The following is a 22817-nucleotide window of genomic DNA, read 5'->3' on the forward strand; positions in this document are numbered from 1 at the left end:
GGAGCCTGGTGGGCTGCCGTCTATGGGTCGCATAGAGTCAGACACAACTGAAGCAACTTAGCAGCAGCAGCAGCAGCATGCATGACTTTGTTTTGTTTTTTCCTTTTGTTTTGTTAGTCTTGAGTTTTAATTTCCATATAGCTTTTGGCTGCCGGGTTATTCTGCCTGCTTGCTTGGTTCTTGATATACTAGGTGCTCAATATAATTTGTTGAAAGGATAAATGAAGGAAGGAAGGCTTGCAGTGGTTCTCTGTATTTATTTCTGACACAATGTTAGTGTTCTCCATTCCAGAGGAGCTCAAAATGATTCATATTTATTAGCATCAAAATTTCCCTTAGTCGTGTCAATTTAAAGTCAAAATAACCATTATGGCTTTCTTTATCATCTCCTTCTTGTTTTCATTTTTCCCCTTCTTTATAGATTTTATTGAACAGTCCTTAAAAATTGGGATGGTTCTATTTCTTAAAGTTGGCAGTTTTAAAAGTCATTTTATTTTAATATACAAGTACTATTGAAGATAAAGTCAGGCGGTAGTCAAAGTGGTAAAGACAGGTTTTCATCAATGATATATAACTGTAATAAAGAAAAGAGTCCAGAATGAATTCAACTTCAATTTATAAAAAGGTAACTGGGCATTTTAAAGGCAGAATGAGGGAATAAGGAGAGGGATGGCGGGGGGGGGGGGGGGGGGGGTGGGACTCAGAGTGAGAAAGTGAACAATTACAAAAATCAAGAAGGAAGGGTTGGTCCAAGAGAATCCCATCTGAGTTAGTCAATTGGCATTTATTGGATCATGCTCTATGATAGCTAATTTTACATAAAAGGCATTCTTTACTGTCAAAGGTATTAATATTACCAGTTTAGCCATAGTTTTTGTCTTTATGGAGCTTATGGTTAGCAAGAAAGAAGTTATTACAAATGTGATGTGTTCCTTTTTCTTCCATTGGAAATATTTCCTTTGATTTTTTTGACTTCTTGCAGTTCCTAGCAGGGAAGTTGTCTTTTTCTCTTGCTACATCAAATAAAAGTAGAGGACATCTTGTTAAAAATTTCATGTAGGTTTGGCGAGAATTGGCATTTCACTGCACACTAGGTCCAAAATTTAGGGCAATGTTGATTCAGAGTGGCAGCTTCTCAGACACTGGGTTGGGATACGGTGCTTGAAAATATTTTCTTGCTAAATATGATATTGAAAGTACATGGTTTGGAACCTTTCAAAAGAAAGAAAAAAAAAAAAAGCTATCAGAAGGTCTGGCACCCCTTATGTCTAAGCAGGTGTAGCTTTTGTATAATTTAAAGTCAAACCAAACTACCTTATATTTATGGTCAAATTTTGTCTTTCCAAGTGTAACTGAAAATGTTATTATCATAGGACTATTATGCTATGCTGAAGATTATAAGCTGAAACCCTCAGACTAAATTTTAAGGCACTGTTTTGAATTTAAGCTATTGCTGTTTGAAAATTCTAAAAGCTATAATAACATTTTACATTTTGTACTTTTTCATCCAGCAGGATTTTAGAATTTGACCCCATTTGGTAAACAACAGTATGATCAGACTTCTTTTCAGAGCTTCTTTCAGTCTTAGAAGTTGTTTCTCCTAGTGTACTCATCTACCAGGAATATTAAACACTGATGAGAATGGAACATAAAACACACTTCTTTCTCTCCAGAGTCCCAGGAAGTTGGAATCTGATTTTAGTCTCTATATCTTTGTAATGCACCTGTGAAATTCCCAGAATACCTTACCCTGGAAGGCATTAATACCTAATATAGACTCTTTATTCCTGAATCTAAGCTGCCAGTTTCTCAGCATGGAAAAAGTAAAGTGGTCCGGAAGCTCATGCCACCAACTCAGACAAAGGCGGTGCTAACTCCCAGGATAAGCTGTCTGTTTATAAGAGGAGGAACAATCTTTAGCTGGTATGGGGGCTTTAGAACACTGTTTCAGGGTAAGAGATTTAAATCCAACAGGGATTGAGTATTTATTATGAACTGGGCCTGTGTAACACACTTGAACATTATGTCATCTAATCTTGAGAGACTAGCATTAAGACTCACTATCATTACTATTTTACAGAGAAGGAAATTGACACTTATATTTGAAACATGAGAGTTCTTTTGATTAATATTTTCATGATGTATCTTTTCTAGACCTTTATTTCCAAACTTTCTATGCATTTTAACAAGTCTCTTGCAAACTATATATTTTTCTTTCTTGATAATCTCTGTTATTTGGGCTTCCCAGGTGGCTCAGGGGTAAATAATCCACTTGTCAATGTAGGAGATGCAGGAGATGCAGGCTCAATTGATCCCTTGGTTGGGAAGATCCCCTGGAGGACGGCATGGTAACCTACTCTAGTATTCTTGCCTGGGAAATCCCATGGTCAGAGGAGCCTGGTGGGCTGCAGTCCACGGAGTCGCAGAGTCAGACACCACCGAGCACGCTCACACAGTTCGGTTACTCTTTTTGTATTTATTATGACTATTGGCACTACTGGATTTGCTTCTACTGTCTCAGCTCTGCTTTCTGGTTATCATCCTTTCCCTTTGTCCCTACCCTTCTCCCCGCTTCCTTCTCTTTCTCCATTCCTTTCCTTCTTTTGTCCTCTTTCTTTCTTTTTTTCTCTCTTTCTTTATTGTTGTGATAGTTTTAGACATACTCCCTGTTTTTATTCCTCTCTTGGTGTGGAAACTAAAATTGTATAAACATGTACACACATATACATGCAGTATACATGTGTTTTATACAAATATGTGTGATTATATACAGTTTTACATGTATGTTACACACATAACAACTTTGCCTCTATTTATACAAAAAGATCCTTGTTTACATAGAGTCTATGGGTATTTTTATTATGTCTGAGATTACTTTTATTTTGCTTCTACTCTTGAAAGATAATGTGGCTGAGTATAGAATTTTAGGTTAAGCATTCTTTCCCTAAGGTTTTAGAAGATATCATTATGTTATTTTCTGGCATCTATTGCTACTGATGAGAAATCTACTGATAGTGAAAACATTAAGAAACTTGTTTATTGTCATTACTTTTAGGTGTTCTCTCCTTTCCCCTGGTAGTTTTAAAAAAATTTCTCTTTACATATTGATAGTCTATTGATTTACTCTGATGTCTAGATGCAGACTTATCTTTGTTTATCCTGCTTGTACTTAGAGTGCTCTTTTAATAGTGCTCATAGACTTCATATTTTAAGCCATTTTATCTGCCTTATCTTTGAGTATTGTATCAACTGCATTCCTTCTAATACCCTTCCTGGAACTGCTGCTGCTGCTAAGTCACTTCAGTCGTGTCCGACTCTGTGCGACCCCATAGACGGCAGCCCACCAGGCTCCCCTGTCCCTGTGATTCTCCAAGCAAGAACACTGGAGTGGGTTGCCATTTCCTTCTCCAATGCATAAAAGTGAAAAGTGAAAGTGAAGTTGCTCAGTCGTGTCCGACTTCCTGGAACTACTGTTAGTTAATTTGTCTTTTGTCTTTTAACTACTATTTCATATAGAAATAATTTTTTCATCATGCTATTCTGAATTCTGATGAATTTTCCAGTGCTTCTACCTGCTAGATGCCAGTAGTACACTTAACCCTGCCAGTTAAGATGATCAAAAATGTCACCGGCTATTGCCAAATCTCTCTTGGTTGGGTGACTCAGTGGTAAAGAATCTGCCTACAATGCAGGAGAGCCAAGTTTGATCCCTGAGTTGGGAAGATCCCCTGAAGAAGGGAATGGCTACTCACTCCAGTATTCTTGCCTGGAGAAGTCCATGGACAGAGGAGCCTGGTGGGCTATAGTCCATGGGGTCACAGAGAGTTGGAAACAACTGAAAAACTAACAGTAAATTTATGCTCTGTTGCTTTTTTTAAAGTAACTTTTTTGAGTGTTAATTTTCTTCGTCTATTTTGGAATTTGATGTGTAGATTTATTCTCTCACCCTCTCTGCCGTTTAGTGCTGTTGTGGTCACCATCACTGACCCCTTGGCTCAAAGACCAGAAGCAGTTCTTACGTTGGTGATTCAAGTCCCTGTCTCATGGTGACATTAAGGATATCACAGATTCAGGCACTGAGTGGCTAGGCTCAGGTACTGGTCAATATTTATGTATTTTTACTTTACCTGCCTGGGCATTCAGCTTCCTGCAAGACATTGCTTCAGAGAGTTCTGTGTAGCAGTTTTTCTCAACTTATTCTTAAAACCTGCTTTTATACAGTGAAACTTGGTTTCTTTTCCCATGTCTCCATTGTGCACAGGAACCAAACTCATGGCTTCCACTGCACCTATACCCAGAGTCTGGAAGGCACTCCATTTCACACGGCTGTCTGGTTCTGTGCTATGGAGATGCTTATCTTGATTGTAAGCAGAGTTTGGTGTTTTTTAAATTCTCATTCCATAGGTCATCTATCAGTACTATGATTGGAACACAGGCTTAAGGAGGATGAAGGGGGTTCAAAGTGTGAACTTAGATGATAAATGTTACACTTTATTTAAAATTCATGACTGCTGAAAAGAATTTAAGTTCATTTTTTGGTGTCACTAGTCCAAGATTTTCCCACCTAAGACATTAACATTTGGGGCCAGATAATTATTTATTAGTGTGAGAAGAGATGTCTTGTGCATCATAAAATGTTTAGCAGCGCCCTTGTCCTCTATCAGCTAAATGTCAGGGGCAGCATCTCCCCTTCCTCTCAGTTGTGATGACCAAAAATATCTTCAGATCTTGTCAAATTGAGAACTACTGCTCTTGTCTGTGAATTTCTCTTCTTCTTATCCTTGGTTACATAAAATCAATACTTGATGCTTTACATATGTGAAGAAAATGTAAACTGATTTTTTAAATTTAGCTTACCTTTTTAGAGTATATATTGTTATAGCACTGGATTTACAATGCATTCAATTAAAAAGAGTTTCAAGATGGTATTGTCTGATTTTGCTTTAAATTGGTTTTAGATCTTGGTGACTTGGAAGAATGTTCTGGAGGGCAGCAGAAGCACAAAAGCATAGTGGCCTTGAATACTTGCCCTTTGTCCTTGACATTTTCTTGTCTAATTCCTCTGACAGAACTGCATCTAAGATACAATATTACTTTCACAAGTAGTGTCATTTACTAATTGCTACCCACACCCAGCCCATTGTTAATAGATGATTCTGTCAAGCTAGGGCTTTGGGAAAACTACATGGAGGCTGAGGTTGTTGTGTGACAGACTCTTTACTTCTCCCAGCTTGAGTGGGGTAGAAAAGCAACATACTTAGTGCATTAGGGGCTCACTGGCCTGGCCCCTTCCTGAGAGCTCTACTCATTCTTTCAGGAAATTTAAGACTGAGGCTTGGCTTTGACATGACATTTTGCAGTAAAGAAGAGCAGTTCTGCTCCTGTTGGTGAAGGGCTGAGACATGACCTCCTCTGGTCCTAGACTAAGGTTGGAGTGAGGGGTAGACACTTGCTACCTTCCCATAAGAAGGAATGACGGTACGGAGCGCTCAGGCGGGTGTCTGGTAGGTGGCAGTTTAATTGATGCCTGCTGGCAGGGCTCAAAGAGGTTAGCCTGAAGAAGTGAAGCCAGATGGGAAGGTGGGAAAACCAAGGGCAACATGTCCTCTCCCCAGGGGATACTGGCCTTGAAACACAAGCCCTTCTGTTTCTGTTCTCTCGGTATTACAAAGGAAGCTCTTTCTAACAGACACTCACTGTTCTTCTTTTGTCAGGCAGGTCCTTCCCTCAAGGTCTGGAGGGTGTTCTTCTACTCAGGTATTAGATGACCGTGTGAACCAAGGCGTGGCTTTTGTGGACTTCAGGTTGATGAATGACAATGTTGTTATAGATTAGTCAGTTGCCAAGAAACACTTCCTCTCTTCATGATTCTATGTATTTCCTAGCTTCATAGGGCCTCAGGTTCCAGAATGCAGGCATTATTAATAGAAAAAAAAACCCAAAAAGTGAGACCTACCTCTCTCTACCTGTTGCCGTCATAGAGCTAGAGGCACAGTAACTTAATGTCTTTGTTCAGAGGACTATTTATTGGGTTTGCTGTCACTTCCACTTCTTGACTTCTTGGCTTGGGCTCTTTCCATGCCCCAGCATTTACATTGTCTGAACAGGAAGGACGTGGATTTGCTGCTATCACTGATCCAGATACTCCCAAGATTTTTCAATATGAATTCTGTTAGTCAGGGCCCAGACAGTGAAACAGAGACACTATAAGTGTTATCAAATCACAGATTTATTGTAGGAATTAGACTTTAAAAAACTGTAGGAGGAGCTGAGGTATTGAACTTCAACAAGAGGGAACTTGAGAATAAGAAAAGTGGCTAACTCATCTTCTCAAGGCACTGATGCAGGTGAATAAGTTGGAGTCATAGGGAAAAATCTGAGAATCAAGGTATTTCCAGCCATTGAAGCAGGAATGAGAACAGGAAGTTATGTAAGGTCTATGAAAAGCTGATGATCTGTACAGTTGCTACCTCTACAGGTCCACAGCCAAATGCCTGGTGGTGGGCATGGGCAGAGAAGGAAGAGCTGGAAACCTGGTGGAGGAGAGCAAAGATAAGCCAGGACCTGCTGAGCAACTGTTCCTCACTGTATCTCTCCTCAATGGTCTTCATGGAGTAATGCCCACTGCTTCACTTCTGGCGGCCAAATCCCATACTCATTTCTCTTTTGGCCAACTCTAACCTGGTGGGCTGCCATCTCTGGGGTTGCACAGAGTCGGACAGGACTGAAGCAACTTAGCAGCAGCAGCAGCAACCTGGAACAATATAAAGGAGGGGATACTGAGGACCTTGGCTTCCAGCTTAATAATGTTAATATTAATATTAGGTATGTTAATAAAGTCTACTATCAAGAAATGCCCAACATCCTATAGGGGAGACTGCAAAAACATCTAGTTACCACACACATTGTATCATCTAGGAGTTCATTCAGATTTACCTCTAAGTGGCATAGTAGATTGTATTTTACAAAGATGGCCATACAAATAGGTTTATTCAATTCTCTGTGCTCTCTTTATAGTGTGACTTACACCGCTGAGAGGTGGGGCTCCCAAGTGGTCGATCCTAGGTCTCCATCCTATGAATCTAGGTTCTGATTAAGTATGGCAGAAGTGATACCTTGTGACTTCTGAGGCTAGGTCATAAAAAGGATACAACTTCTGCTTTTCTTGTTTTCTCTCTCTTCTGTCTCTCTCTCTGGACACTCGCTCTTGGAATCTAGCCACCAGTTGTAAGGAAGCCAAGGTTATGTGGAAAAACCACAGGATGATCTATCCCCTGCCCTTTGCATCTCCCAGCTGAGGTTCAGACATTATGAACAGAAACAAGCCATTTCCTCACAGTACCCTGTGCATTGCTTATCCACAGAAGATCTGAGATATAATAATCATTTTTTAAACAATTTTGTTTATTTTTGGCTCTGCTGTGTCTTTGTAGCTGCATGGGCTTTTCTCTAGTGGTGGTGAGTGGGGGCTACTCTCTAGTTTCAGTGCATAGGCTTTGTAGTTCCTGGGCTCTAGAGCACAGGCTCAACAGTTGTGGTGCAAGGGCTTAGTTGTTCCGTGGCTTGTGAGATCTTCCCGGACTAGGGATCAGACCCCTTTCTCCTGCATTGGCAGGTGAATTCTTTGCCACTGAAACCACAGAGAAGCCCACTTATTATTAAGTCACAAGGACTTTGGGGTAATTTTTTATGTAGCAACAGATAACTTTAACAGGTGGACCCTGGAAATCTCCTCTTCCATCTGTCCCCACAATTCCCCATCTTCCTTTTATATCCCTCTGACAGCATTCCTGGCTCCATCCTATTCCCATCAAAATATACTCAAGGCCAGTAGAATCCATTTTTGGTTCTGTCCTAGAAAAACTAAGATATAGGCTCGTAATCATTAGATTGCAACTCCTACAAGCCAACAACCCATTTACTAATACTGATAACCCTTCATAGCATAACTTTAATGTTATTAGGTTAGGTAATTAACCTCTAGGAAGTAGGATAGGGAAGAACAAGAAGGGGAATAGGAAAAAAAAATCCTTTTATGATACTGTTTGTGTGGCAGAGCAGCGACTAGTGTCTAGTGAGCGTTTAATAAGAATACACTGAATAAATGGACACATTGCTAAATGATGACTTAAGCATTAGGAGAAGACTCACATGAATTTGTGTGGGGCATTATTACAGTTTATGTAAAAGACAGTTTAGGTAGTAGATGGTGCAGGAATTCTGCCCCGCAATGGAGGAGTTGAGAGATCTAGATTGGGCCTAGACATGACTAGGTGGACCTGAAGTATTTGCATTTATTCTGAGGCAGGTTGAAGAATCTGTAAGACCAGTGTGTGTTGGGGGGTGCTTTAAGTGCAGTAGTTACTCTATTTATTTGCAGGTTTACTTCGCATAGTTTCAGTTATCTATGGTCAACCACTGTCTGAATATATTAAGTGAAAAATTTCAGAAATAAACAATTGCATGCCATTCCAAGTTGCGTGATGCAGCCCCATGTTGTCTCACTCCTTTCTTCCCTGAGAATTGAATCATTCCTTTGTCCAGTGTATCCATGCCATGTAAGCTACCACTTGCTGGTCACTTAGTAGCCATCTTGGTTATCAGATCTACTGTTGGAGTATTGCAGTACTTGTGTTCAAGTAACACTTATTTTACTTAAAAATGGACTCAAAATGTAAGAGCAGGGAGGTTGGCAATTCAGATATTCCATAGAGAAGCCAGAAAGTGCTTCTTTTAAGTGAAAAGGTGTAAGTTCTTGACTTAACAAGGAAAGAAAAAAATTGTACTCTGAGGTTGCTATGATTTACAGTAAGAATGAATCTTCTATCTTTGAAATTGTGAAGAAGGAAAAAGAAATTTGCTCTAGTTTTGCTGTCACAGCTCAAACTGCAAAAATTATGGCTGCAGTGCATGATAAATGCTTGGTTAAGATGGAATAGGCATTGCATTTGTACAGTATGATGTTTTGAGAGAGAGAAATTACATTTCCATAGCTTTTATTATAGAATAAATAGTTGTTCTATTTGATTATTAGCTACTATTGTTAATCTCAGAGTACTTAATTTATAAATTAAATTTTATCTTAAATATGTATATACAGGAAAAAAACAGTATATTTGGGGTCTAGCACCACCTGCACTTTGGGGCATCCACTGGGGCTTTGAAACCTATCCTTGGAGTAAGGGGAGACTGCTGGAAGTGTTATCCATACACAAAGCAGGGGATTTTTTGATTGCCAATTATGTAAGGATAGGTCATAAATTCTGGGATTACCTTGGACTATAATGAGCAGCATTATAACCTTGTAGGCTCGAGCATCCACATTCTTCACCAGCAGGGCACTGCAGTCTGTTTATTATAAAAGCACATGAAGAGACAGTTTGATGCTCTTCCTAGGCAGATGCTATCACAGGTTTTTAAACTAATATCACTCAAGGATGGAGGTTCTAGGAATCTTGAGCCATATGGGCTCTGACTGGGAATTTTGTGGCCACCCAGAATGATAACAGTACATCAGAAGTCTGGGTGAACCTGGCCAAGGCCTTGGTTCTGGAGTCCAACAGAACTGTGTTTAAATCTTAATGCTACTGCTACCTGTGATTTTGAGCAAACTACTTAGCCACCTTAAACTTTAGTTTCGTTATCTTTAAATGAGGCTAACAGTAGTAAGACAATGTCAAAGAATGTTGAAACTACCGCACAATTGCACTCATCTCACACGTTAGCAAAGTAATGCTCAAAATTCTCCAAACCAGGTTTCAACAGTACATGAATCGAGAACTTCCAGATGTTCAAGCTGGATTTAGAAAAGGCAAAGGAAACAGAGATCAAATTGCCAACATCCACTGATCATCGAAAAAGCAAGAGAATTCCAGAAAATCATCTACTTCTGCTTCATTGACTGTGCTAAAGCCTTTGACTGAGAGGATCACAACAAACTGTGGGAAATTCTTAAAGAGATGGGCATATCAGACCACTTTACCTGCCTCCTGGGGAATCTGTACGCAGGTCAAGAAGAAGCAGTTAGAACTGGACATGGAACAACAGATTGGTTCAAAATTTGGAAAGAAGTACATCAAGACTGTATGTTGTCACCCTGCTTATTTAACTTATATGCAGAGTACATCATGTGAGATGTTGGGCTGGATGAAGCACAACCTGGAATCAAGATTGCAGGGAGAAATATCAATAACTTCAGATATGCAGTAATACCACCCTTATGGCAGAAAGCAAAGAGGAACTAAAGAGCCTCTTGATGAAAGTGAAAGAAGAGAGTGAAAAAGTTGGTTTAAAACTCAACATTCAAAAAACGATTATCATGGCATCCAGTCCCAAAACTTCACGTATTGCTGAAGCCTGGCTTGGAGAATTTTGAGCATTACTTTACTAGCGTGTGAGATGAGTGCAACTTTGTGGTAGTTCGAGCATTCTTTGGCATTGTCTTACTTTGGGATTGGAATGAAAACTGACCTTTTCCAGTCCTGTGGCCACTGCTGAGTTTTCCAAATTTGCTGACATATTGAAAACATATTTGACATATTTGGAACTCTGCATTCAAATGGGTATATCTTTCCTTTTCTCCTTTGTTTTTTGCTTCTCTTCTTTTCACAGGTATTTGAAAGGCCTCCTCAGACAGCCATTTTGCTTTTTTGCATTTCTTTTTCTTGGGGATGGTCTTGATCCCTGTCTCTTGTACAATGTCACAAACCTCTGCCCATAGTTCCTCAGGCACTCTGTTTATCAGATTCCAAAGAATAGCAAGGAGAGTTAAGAAAGGCTTCCCCAGTAATCAGTGCAAAAAAATAGAGGAAAAGAATAGAATGGGAAAAACTAGAGATTTCTTCAAGAAAATTAGTGATACCAAGGGAATATTTCATGCAAAGATGGGCTCAATAAAGGAAAAAAATGGACCTAACAGAAGCAGAAGATATTAAGAAGAGGTGGCAAGAATACACAGAAGAACTGTATAAAAAAGATCTTCATGACCCAGATAATCATGATGGTGTGATCACTCACCTAGAGCCAGACATCCTGGAATGTGAAGTCAAGTGGGCCTTAGGAAGCATCACTATGAACAAAGCTAGTGGAGGTGATGGAATTCCAGTTGAGCTATTTGAAACCCTAAAAGATGATGCTGTGAAAGTGCTGCACTCAGTATGCTAGCAAATTTGGAAAACTCAGCAGTGGCCACAAGGCTGGAAAAGATCAGTTTTCACTCCAATCCCAAAGAAAGGCAATGCCAAAGAATGCTCAAACTACCACACAATTGTACTCATCTCACACGCTAGCAAAGTAATGCTCAAAATTCTCCAAGCCAGGCTTCAGTAATACTTGAACCATGAACTTCCAGATGTTCAATCTGATTTTAGAAAAGGCAGAGGAACCAGAGATCAAATTGCCAACATCCGCTGGATCATGGAAAAAGCAAGAGAGTTCCAGAAAAAGATCTACTTTTGCTCTATTGACTATGCCAAAGCCTTTGACTGTGTGGATCACAATAAACTGTGGAAAATACTGAAAGAGATGGGAATACCAGACCACCCGACCTGCCTCTTGAGAAACCTGTTTGCAGTGATGGAAGCAACAGTTAGAATTGTACACGGAACAACAGACTGGTTCCAAATAGGAAAAGGAGTACGTCAAGGCTGTATATTGTCACCCTGCTTCTTTAATTCTTTAACTTTGTAAGCAAAGGTCCATCTAGTCAAGACTATGGGTTTTCCAGTAGTCATGTATGGATGTGAGTTGGACTATAAAGAAAGCTGAGCACAGAAGAATTGATGCTTTTGAGCTGTGGTGTTGGAGAAGACTCTTGAGAGTCTCTTGGACTGCAAGGAGATCCAACCAGTCCATCCTTAAAGGAGATCAGTCCTGGGTGTTCATTGGAAGGACTGGTACTGAAGCTGAAACTCCAATACTTTGGCTACCTGATGCAAAGAGCTGACTCATTTGAAAAGACCCTGACACTGGGAAAGATTGAGGGCAGGAGGATAAAGGGATGACAGAGGATGAGATGGGTTGGATGGCATCACCAACTCAATGGACATGAGTTTGGATAAACTCCAGGAGTTGTTGATGGATAGGGAGGCCTGGCATGCTGCGGTTCATGGGGTCTCAAAGAGTCAGAAATGACTGAGTGACTGAACTGACTTACCCATCACTTCATGGCAATTAGATGGGGAAACGACAAAAACAGTGAGAGACTTTATTCTTTTGGGCTCCAAAATCACTGCAGATGGTGACTGCAGCCATGAATTAAAAGATGCTTGCTCCTTGGAAGAAAAACTATGACCAACCTAGACAGCAAATTAAAAAGCAGAAATATCACTTTGCCGACAAAGGTCTGTCTAGTCAGAGCTATGGTTTTTCCAGTAGTCAAATACGGATATGAGACATGGACCACAAAGAAAGCTGAGCACTGAAGAATTGGTGGTTTTGAACTGTGGTGTTGGAGAAGACTCTTGAGAGTCCCTTGGACTGCAAGGAGATCAAAGAAGACAATCATAAAGTAAATCAGTCCTGAATATTCATTGGAAGCCCTGGGAGTTGGTGATGGACAGGGAAGCCTGGTGTGCTGCAGTCCACGGGGTCACAAAGAATCAGACATGACTGAGCGACTGAACTGAACTGAAAAATAGAATCTGAACTTATTGTGTAGATTAAATACCGTTTCATATATGTAGATGTGACAGTATATTGTGTACCTTACACACACACTCATTAAATGGTACCTCTTCCTATTATTAAGATGTATTCTTTGGCAAAAGTCATTTCCTATCCAATCATCCCTTGAAAACATCAAAAGCCTTTCATTATGATGCTCTTGTTTTCCTACTTTCTGATTTTTTTCTACAATGCAAAACACTATCAGTTCATCTTTTGAGGTCAACTTCCTTCATGAAGTTTTCCCTGACCTTTCCATCTCACATCTTAGACAAAACCATACTTTTGTCACGACTTGTTCTTCTCACATGGCTCTGGGTGTGGCCTTGTCCCTTTAATAGAATTTTAAGTACCTTGAAGTCAGGGATAATGACTTACCACATTTGTACCATCTTGGAGTGTTCTAGACAATGCTGGGCAAAGATATGGTACTCAGTAAACAATGGTTGATTTTACTTTCTATTTGAAAGGTGATTAAAGTAAAATTCCTTCTTTGGAATGGATCAAAAGGTCAAGTCATGAGATGTCACTGATAGCTCTGGGCTGAGTCTAGAGAGAGGACCCCTGGGCTTCAGGAAGACTAAAGGGCTTCTGGTCACACAGCACATGCACACAGGATATGTGAGGAGACCAGGGAGCATTCAGTAAAGGAATGTGGTTTAAACAAACCAAATGATTACATATCCTGGGCTCTGCCCCTGCCTATGGCTGGTTCAAAGCCAGTGGTATGTGGCTGGTGAGGTGGGGAAGGCTTAGATGCCTGGCTTTATGGTACACACCATTAATAGGAGTCTTTTTTCTAACAGCTCCCAGATTTCTGAACAGGCCAAGGGCAGGACCTGGTCTAGAATAGAAGGTTGACAGACAACAGATCACCATGCTTAAGTCAGACTGAGAGAATGGAAAAACTGATCCACAGGAGGTCCACCCTGCCAATTCAGTGGCAGTTGGAGGAAGTGCTTTCAAAACATAGTGTGTGGAGGTTGGCAGGTCAGCACAAGGAGACATGCCAAAGCTTGAAAGTTCCCTATCTGAAACAGGGTGGATTCTATATGGCTAAATCATACCTTTTCAAAAGGTATGGTACCTCCCAACTATCTTCTGTATCTTGCCAATCTTTCAGTATAATCTGGACTGATTGACATTGTTTAGGCAAAGACCAAAGAGAGAAAAATCGTTCAAGTGCACAGTGGTGGACTTCCAAAAATAATCATAGATATCCTGTTTTATGCTAATTTTTCTATCCTCCAATGGTGAATTTCATGAGTGCAAATAGACTGTAGAAGGTAAGCACTTAAGTTTCACAAAGTTAGTACTTGCTTGCATCATTGAATAACAGGTGAGTAAATGGGGCTACATTTCTAGTGCCTTCTGGTTCAGTCTCATAGGTCACATACTCAGTAATAGATCTCTAAATGGCTACAGCTTACAGTGCTATCTTATGGAAGGGATTGGGCTGGTTTTTCTTGATTGGGAAGAAATGAACCTGTTTAACTAGATGACTTCATCCTTATTCCAGTGGCTGGGCAAAAAAGACAACAAAAGACCAACATAGGCAAGAATGATGCCCATTTCCCCGGAGAAATTGGTGGGGAGGGTGATAGTCTTAGAGGGACAGGTTATGACCTGCTTGGAAGAGATGAAATAAAGTTGTGATTAACACTCACAGAGTGTTAACCTTAGGCCTAACAAGGTTAGGTTTTAAAAGAAAGCAAATTCATTGATGTGAAACGCTGTGATTATTGGCTTCAGATGACAGAGAAAGTGGAGACGTGATTTGGAAGTAGCAAACACTTTAAGCTTATTCTGCCTGATTCATGGAAATCTGTTTTTCTATAGTACTTCATTAACCATTTTATGAAAAAAATAGAAAGGGCTTTCTACTTTATTCTGTAGAAACAGAAACATGTCTCTTTTCATCTCATTTCTGCCAAACACACACATAGATTCCACACTCACAATGAGGAAGAAAACTTCATAGACAAACATGAATAACAACTGTTGGACAGATTTTTTTTCCTTTACCATTGGGTTCAGGTTTCCCTGTCTTCCACATCTGTGATCAGAGAATACCTGAGAAGTCTTTTTAAGGAAATGCTACACTCTGACTTGTCACATGTGTAGAGCAAGTGAAATAGTGGCCTGGGAGAAAATTCCGTCCTTCTCTGTGAGCTGGTGGTGATTTAGTTACTAAGTTGTGTTTGACTTTTGCGATCCCATGGACAGTAGGCTGTCAGGCTCCTCTCTCCATGAGATTTCCCAGGCAAGAATACTGAAGTGGGTTGCCATTTCCTTCTCCAGAGGATCTTCCTGACCCAAGGGTCTAATTTGGGTCTCCTACACTGCAGGCAGATTCTTTACTAATTGAGCTACCAGGAAAGCCCCTCTGTGAGTTGAAGACTTTGATAAACTCTCAAGACTGCTAAAAATATTACCTTTTCCTTAGCTGTTGTTGTTTAGTCACTCAGTTATGTCTGACTCTTTGCTATCCCATGGACTGTAGCCCACCACGCTCCTCTGTTCAGGGGATTCTCGGGGTAAGAACACTTAACTCACTTCTTAAATGAGTGGAGACTCTTAGTGCATTTCCTATCAGTGGAGGGGCTGGAAGATGGGATATGGTGGGGTGGCTGGGCAGCAAAGCTGATACTTTGGGGGAACTTGTGTGGCTCTGAAGTGATTTTTCAGAACTTCAGAAACGTGTATGAATGTCCTGAAATATCATTGTGTGAATATTTGTGTTAGTAGTACTTTCTGAATTCAAATGGCCATGATTGGCAAACAATTTAGGAGTAGAGAGAAAGTGAATTAAGATGCAGAATTAATCATCCTGAGGTTATTGATGAATGACACTTGGGAAAGATATGGTGTTGGGGAAAAAAAGTACTTATTCTACTTGGTTTGGGGAAAACCAGAACAAAACAAAAAGTATGGCTATTTAATGTCAATTTAAAGTTGAAATAGATTAGCATTTAAATGTAAAAAAGGCATAATCATAGTGGAAGAAAATACAGGCAAGATTTTCATAACCTAGGGACGGAAAAGGATGTTACCTAAAAGTGACATTTAGAGCCAAAATCCAAAGAAAAATTCAGGTTGGTTATATAAAAATATCTCCACGAGATATAGAAAGCACTATAAACAAAGTTAAAAGACAAAAAGTACATGGCTTTATTATAAAAGAGAATTATATAAGAAGTTTATAAAATCAATAAGGGGATTGTGAATACTCCAGCAGAAAAGCAAAAGACAAATTACAAATGGCCAATAATCATATGAAATAAAATTTAAAATCACCAATGATGAAATAAAAGCAAATTAAAAGAATGCTTACCATCCTATCAATAGAAAATGCTTTTAAAAATTAGTAACCAATGTTCAGCAAGACTGTGAGGAAATGGGCCCACTCATACACTGTGGAAGGTAATGCTGTGCTATCTGACTCTTTGTGACACCACGGACTGTAGCCCGCCAGGCTCCGGTGTTCATGGGATTCTCCAGGCAAGAATACTGGAGTGGGTTGCCAGGCCCTCCTTCAGGGGATCTTCCCAATCCAGGGGTCGAACCCAGGTCTCCAGCATTGCCAGCAGGTCCTTTACCAGCTGAGCTACCAGGGAAGCCCATGGAAGGGAATATATAACTGCAAATTGTATTAAGAGTAATCTTGCAAGTGTCTCAAAATGTAAAGAAATGTGCATTCTTTGACCTGGTATTTCTACTTTTAGGGATTGTATATGGAAATAATCACATACAAGTAAAGATGTGTATGCAAAACGCCTATAGCATTAATTTAACATAACAACAAACGCAAACTATCTAAACATCTGTAATTGAGAATTAGTCTTAAAAAGTTAAAGCAAAGCCATGGACTACTTTTGAAAATAATATTGCACACATACCTTTATTGCCATGGAGAAGTAGCCATGATATACTTGGTGGAAAAAGGTACCAGAAAAACACTTATAGTATAATAGGATAATTTGAATGGGAATGCTCAGGTTATACACATAAGTTTGCATAATTCTCAAAATTTCATTATAAATTTTTTAAGCATACAAAAAGGTGAAAGGATATTAAAGATCCTTATGTTTTCCACCTAGATCCAACAACTGCTAACATTTTGCAATATTTATTTCTCTTTTTCTGGACATATACATAGACACACACACACACAGAAACACCACATATATTTGATTTTAATGAACTGCCTGATTCACGAATCTTCTATAATCATTAAGGCCCAGAATTCTGTCTGAAGAAGTTGTGAAAGCCTCTGTCTCACGAAAAGTAATGTATTTTGTCTTTAATTGCACTCTCCAAGAAAGTTTCTGCCTAATTTGGATTAAAATCAACTTTTTTTTTTTTTTGGTGGGAGGTTATTTATTTTTTTACTCTTTAAAAAGTATTTTTTATTTTTTATTTATTTATTTATTTTTCTTTTTCTATTCTTTTTCTTTTTCTTTTCTCTTTCTTTTTTTTTTTCTTTAATAGAAAATTATTTAATTAGTATACATGTGTTCCCCATCCTGAACCCTCCTCCCTCCTCCCTCCCCACACCATCCCTCTGGGTTGTCCCAGTGCACCAGCCCCAAGCATCCAGCATCGTGCATTGAACCTGGACTGGCATCTCGTTTCATACATGACGTTTCACATGTTTCAATGCCATTCTCCCAAATCTTCCCACCCTCTCCCTCTCCCACAGAGTCCATAAGACTGTTCTATACATCAGTGTCTGTTTTGCTGTCTCGTATACAGGGTTATTCAAGGATAATTGCTTCACAGAATTTTGTTGTTTTCTGTCAAACATCAACATGAATCAGCCATAGGTATACATATGTGCCTTCCCTCTTGAACCTCCCTCACCATCCCACCTCTCTAGATTGATTCAGAGCCCTGTTTTAGGTCTCTGAGTCATACAACAAATTCCTGTTGGTTATCTATATTCTACATATGGTAATGTAAGTTTCCATCTTACTCTTTTCATACACCTCATCCTCTCCTTGGAGGGAGGTTATTGACACTATAGTTTGGGAGTCATTGTTTCTCAGATAGAAGGATGCTGAAATAAAAATTTAATAATTTAAGATAAATTGGGAATAAGTTCTAATTTTTATGCTACAAAAAGTAGCAACATTAATGTCTTTGGAAGATTTGCTTAAAAGTCTGAGTAAGGCTTTAGAAAGAGAGCTCTATCCATTAGTCTATCTCTCTTGACCTAAACTGGAGGAGGGGTGGGAAACAGACATTTTCACTTGCTAGCCAACAGCTTTCCTTCTTACAGTGATGTTGAGCAACCACTGTGCTCTGGGACTATTCCAACCAGTCAGGGAATCAGATGCTAGATAAGAAGATGCTGACAGAGTTCCTGTACACATACAAGCTCCCCTTCCGAGTTTCCCTCTTTTGTCTTGATCACCCCACCTCCATCACCCACCCCATTTCACTAGGCAGGGCAAGGATATTTTCCTGCCACTTTTCTGTGGCATCTCAGTGTAAATTATTGTAATCAACCCTCTTTTGTAATCTAACCTTTTTAGAGTGTGTGGTGTGTGTTTGTGTGCATATGTGTGTGAAAAAGTTCGGGGTGAGAAATGGCTTTCTGGAAGTAGGGAGATGGGTTTCTCTGCTGTCCTGTTTCCTACAAAGTTCTCAGATTTGATCTTTGTTACTGTTGTTTTCCTTTTAGTTTCTTACTCCCCTTTTCCACTTCCTGCTTCCCATCTCATGCTACACTCCTCTCCTCACTGGGATTTTCTCTTGATATTTCTCTTCTGCTAAAGCTGTCACTCATCTCAACTTACCTGGGCTTGGTAGTTCAATTGTGAAAGCTGATTTTCTTCTTTAGAGTTGTCTGTTAGGTTCTCTCACAATGTTCTTTCCAGTTCTGGCTTATCTCAGAATTTCCAGCAGGACAGAAGTTTCCTAATGTCTCTTAGTGCAGTGGTGCCTGAACTCAAGGTTAATGAATATTGGAGACCTAGGCAGGGATTTGATCACCAGATTAAACGCTGGATTTCCTGTTCGTCTTTAGGAGTCCACCATGTTTGTTTTAGGATTGGTCTCTAGAGATCATGCTTTGAGTTAACATAAAGGTCAAGTTCCCCAGACTGGATATAGTCCAAGTTTATAATGGACACAGATAGGGGAAGGCTTTCAGCTTTTATTTGAAGTTTTTTTTTTTTATAATCTTACATTGTTATAGATTGATACATTAAAAAAAAAACTGGAAAATTTTCACTATCATTAGTTAATTTGTCATGGTTTTTTTGTACTCATATGGTATTTATCCCTCTCCTCTGCCTTCCAAAGTCAGAATTCATGGTAAGGTCCAGAATGTTTGTCAATCTCATATATTTGTTTTATGGATTTTTCAAGGTGAATTTCTATGTCAAAATATAAAAATAAAAAAAATAAGAGGAACTGGTCATTCAAAAGGAAATGGGATAATAAAATTAGAGAACATTTGTTAGCTCTGCCAAAGTAGCAAATGAACTAATACCTGAAAGATTCAAAGCTTTAGAAAAGTTTATATTGCAGTTATCTGGCAACTATGGAGGGGCAAACATGTACCAAAATATTGCAACTAAAATAATATGCTAGAGTTCCTGAGGAATGACATGTATAATACATTAAACAGTTTAAAACAATTACAGACATTATAGCATTTACACTACGTTTACACACAAAATGGCTAAAAGATCATTTAATGCTGATGTAAAATGATGATTAACAATCTCTCAGGGCATGTTCTAGTATTTTATTTTTAATAATTCTTGCATTTTATGTTTTGTTGTTTTTCAGTTGCTCAGTTGTGTCCAACTCTTAGTGACTCCATGGACTGCAGTATGCCAGGCTTCACTGTCCTTCACCATTTCCCGGAGCTTGCTCAAATTCATGTCCATTGAGTCGGTGCCATCCAACCATCTCGTTCTCTGTTGCCCCTTCTCCTCCTGCCTTCAATCTTTCCCAGCATCGGGATCTTTCCCAATGAGTCAGTTCTTTGCATCAGGTGGCCAAAGTATTGGAGTTTCAGCTTCAGCATCAGTCCTTCCAATGAATATTCAGGATTGATTTACTTTAGGATGAACTGGTTGGATCTCCTTGCAGTCCAAGGGACTCTCAAGAGTCTTCTCAAACATCACAATTCAAAAGCATCAATTCTTCAGTGCTCAGCCTTCTTTATAGTTCAATTCTCACATCCATCCATGACTACTGGAAACCCATAGGTTTGACTATATGGACCCTTGTTGCAAAGTAATGTCTCTGCTTTTTAATATGCTGTCTAGGTTTGTCATAGCTTTTCTTTCAAGGAGCAAGTGCCTTTTAATTGATGGCTGCAGTCACTATCTGCAGTGATTTTGGAACCCAAGAAAATAAAGTCTGTTATGGTTTCCATTGTTTCCCCATCTATTTCCCATGAAGTGATGGCCTGGAAGCCATAATCTTCATTTCTTGAATGTTGAGTTTTAAGTCAGCTTTTTCACTCTCCTCTTTCACCTTCATCAAGAGGCTCTTTAGTTCCTCTTTGTTTTTGTCATAATGGTGGTGTCATCTGCATATTAGAGGTTATTGATATTTCTTCCAGCAATCTTGATTCCAGGTTGTGCTTCATCCAGCCCGACGTTTACATGATGTACTCTGCATACAAGTTAAATAATAGATTGACAGTATACAGCCTTGATGTACTCCTTTCCCACTTTTGAACCAATCTGTTGTTTCACGTCCAGTTCTAACTGTTCCTTCTTGACCTGCATACAGATTTCTGAAGAGGCAGGTCAGATGGTCTGGTATTCCCATCTCTTTAAGAATTTTCCACAGTTTGTTGTAATCCATACAGTCAAAGCTTTAGCATAGTCAATGAAGCAGAAGTAGATGTTTTTCTGGAATTCTTTTGCTTTTCTATGATCCAACAGATGTTAGCAATTTGATCTCTGGTTCCTCTGCGTTTTCTAAATCCAGCTTGAACATCTGGAAGTTCTCAATTCATGTACTGTTGAAGCCTAGCTTGGAGATTTTGAGCATTACTTTGCTAGCATGTAAAATGGGTGCAATTATGCAGTGTTTTGAATATTCTTTCGCACTGCCTTTCTTTGGGATTGGAATGAAAACTGACCTTCTCCAGTCCTGTGGCCACTGCTGAGTTTTCCAAATTTGTTGGCATATTGAGTGTAGCACTTTCACAGCATCATCTTTTAGGATTTCAAATAGCTCAGCTGGAATTCCACCACCTCCACTAGCTTTGTTAGTAGTGGTGCTTCCTAAGGCTCACTTGACTTCACATCCAAGATATCTGGCTCTAGGTGAGTGATTACACCAGCATGGTTATCTGGGTCACTAGGATCTTTTTTGTATAGTTCTTTTGTGTATTCTTGCCACCTCTTCTTAATACTTATGCTTAGATTTTGTGTAATTTTTATTGTGTAATTATTACTCTCTCAGCACCAATTATAGGTCCATACAGATTTTGATAAAGATATCTATACATGAACTAAAAAATTAATTTTATCTGATTCACCTGTCCACATTTGCAGATTATTTTAGTGAAAATATTTCATGTTTATTGAAGATGATAGCACTGGTTACAGTTCTATGTAAGTTGGCAGCTCTGCAGGGAACACCCACTGTGTGTATAATAGCATGTTACAAGGTGTAGAAACTATAAAGACAGATGGTCAGTCTTTGCTCCTAGAACTATATAGTCTATTATTGGCATACTAATTGGCTACATGAAACTCCAGTACTTTGGCCACCTCATGCAAAGAACTGACTCATTGGAAAAGACTTATGCTCGGAGGGATTGGGGGCAGGAGGAGAAGGGGACGACAGAGGATGAGATGGCTGGATGGCATCACCTACTCGATGGACGTGAGTCTGAATGAACTCTGGGAGTTGGTGATGGACAGGGAGGCCTGGTGTGCTGTGATTCATGGGGTCGCAAAGAGTCGGACACGACTGAGTTACTGAACTGAACTGAACTGAAAATACAAATTAGGGTTTCTGTGGTTGCTCAGTGGTAAAGAATCCACATGCCAATGCAGGAAATGTAGTTTGGATCCCTGGGTCGGGAAGATCCCCTGGAGAAGGAAATGGCAACCCACTGCAGTATTCTTGCCTGGAAAATCCCATGGACAGTGGAGCCTGGCAGGCTACAGTCCATAGGGTCACAAGAGCCAGACATGACTTAGTGACTAAACAACAACAACCAACAAAACAAGATGCAAATAATCAGTTGTGAAAGATAAATATTAGTACAAGATAATATAAGTGGCAAGTGAAAGATGCTGCTAATGAGTATAATACCAATAGAAGGAGATAGTGTTTTGTATAGTGAACATGACTGACTATTTTCTAAAGACCAGGACTTTGAAAAAATTGGAGTGTTTTTACACAGAATGGGTATGCTAATAAACCACAGATCTGCTCTGAATGTAAGGAAAAGATGAATTTATATCATCTTATTTACCTTTTGAACTCAGCCTTTTAAATGAGGATCCACCCAAGGCAGGAGACATGAATTTTGTCCAAATTAAGAAACTTGGCCACTTTGCACTTTATATGCAGGATGGGGGTGTCGACTATTTAACAGATTCATCTACACATAGCTGCTGTGTTTTCTTTTCGTGGTATTGACTCAAGGATTTATATTCTTGTATACACATTTCATTTTTTCACAAATATTTGGCTAAGCTGATCTCACTTGTTAAGCATTTTTATGTAGAATTTTTTAGCAAAGTTACCCACACAAATCTAAATTCAGGGAAGTTTTCTTTAAAAGGAAAGTTAAATACTCAGAATTCTAGGCATGTTCTATATAAATATTTGACTCTACGTAACCTTCACCTAATCTGTCTAGTATTTACCAATTTGTAGTAACATTGATTTTCTACTTCATTGCAGTTTATCAATCTGTTATAGGTTTTAAGGCTCACCATTGTTTCCCCAATCAATCATGCTAAAATCATCTTATATCAAGGAACTTTTACAACTAACTGAAGAAAGTAAAAACTTTATCAACCAGAAGCAAGATTTTTGAGACTGCAGATTTAAACCTTTCAGTCTAATTTCATATCTTACTAACAGCCATAGTTTGGCTAACTATTCCTAAGTAATTTCATCCAAATGGGTAGTCTACAGGAGAGACAGAGTACATTAAC

General features: G+C 39.3%; 2 long non-coding RNA genes across 2 annotated transcripts; both read right to left on the bottom strand.

The window, feature by feature from the left end:
* Nucleotides 1–599: 599 nt before the first annotated feature.
* LOC133244234 (uncharacterized) lies at nucleotides 600–5914 on the bottom strand. Its single transcript, XR_009735336.1, has 2 exons — nucleotides 5698–5914; nucleotides 600–1212 (listed from the first exon to the last, which is right to left on the bottom strand). It is a non-coding gene; the product is annotated as an uncharacterized LOC133244234 (long non-coding RNA).
* A 297-nt stretch (nucleotides 5915–6211) lies between these two features.
* On the bottom strand, nucleotides 6212–18618 carry LOC133244235 (uncharacterized). The gene is made up of 2 exons (XR_009735337.1): nucleotides 18465–18618; nucleotides 6212–6754 (listed from the first exon to the last, which is right to left on the bottom strand). It is a non-coding gene; the product is annotated as an uncharacterized LOC133244235 (long non-coding RNA).
* Between the last annotated feature and the right edge of the window lie 4199 nt (nucleotides 18619–22817).

Source organism: Bos javanicus, chromosome 3, assembly GCF_032452875.1.
Source record: "Bos javanicus breed banteng chromosome 3, ARS-OSU_banteng_1.0, whole genome shotgun sequence".
Taxonomy (NCBI): Eukaryota; Metazoa; Chordata; class Mammalia; order Artiodactyla; family Bovidae; genus Bos; species Bos javanicus.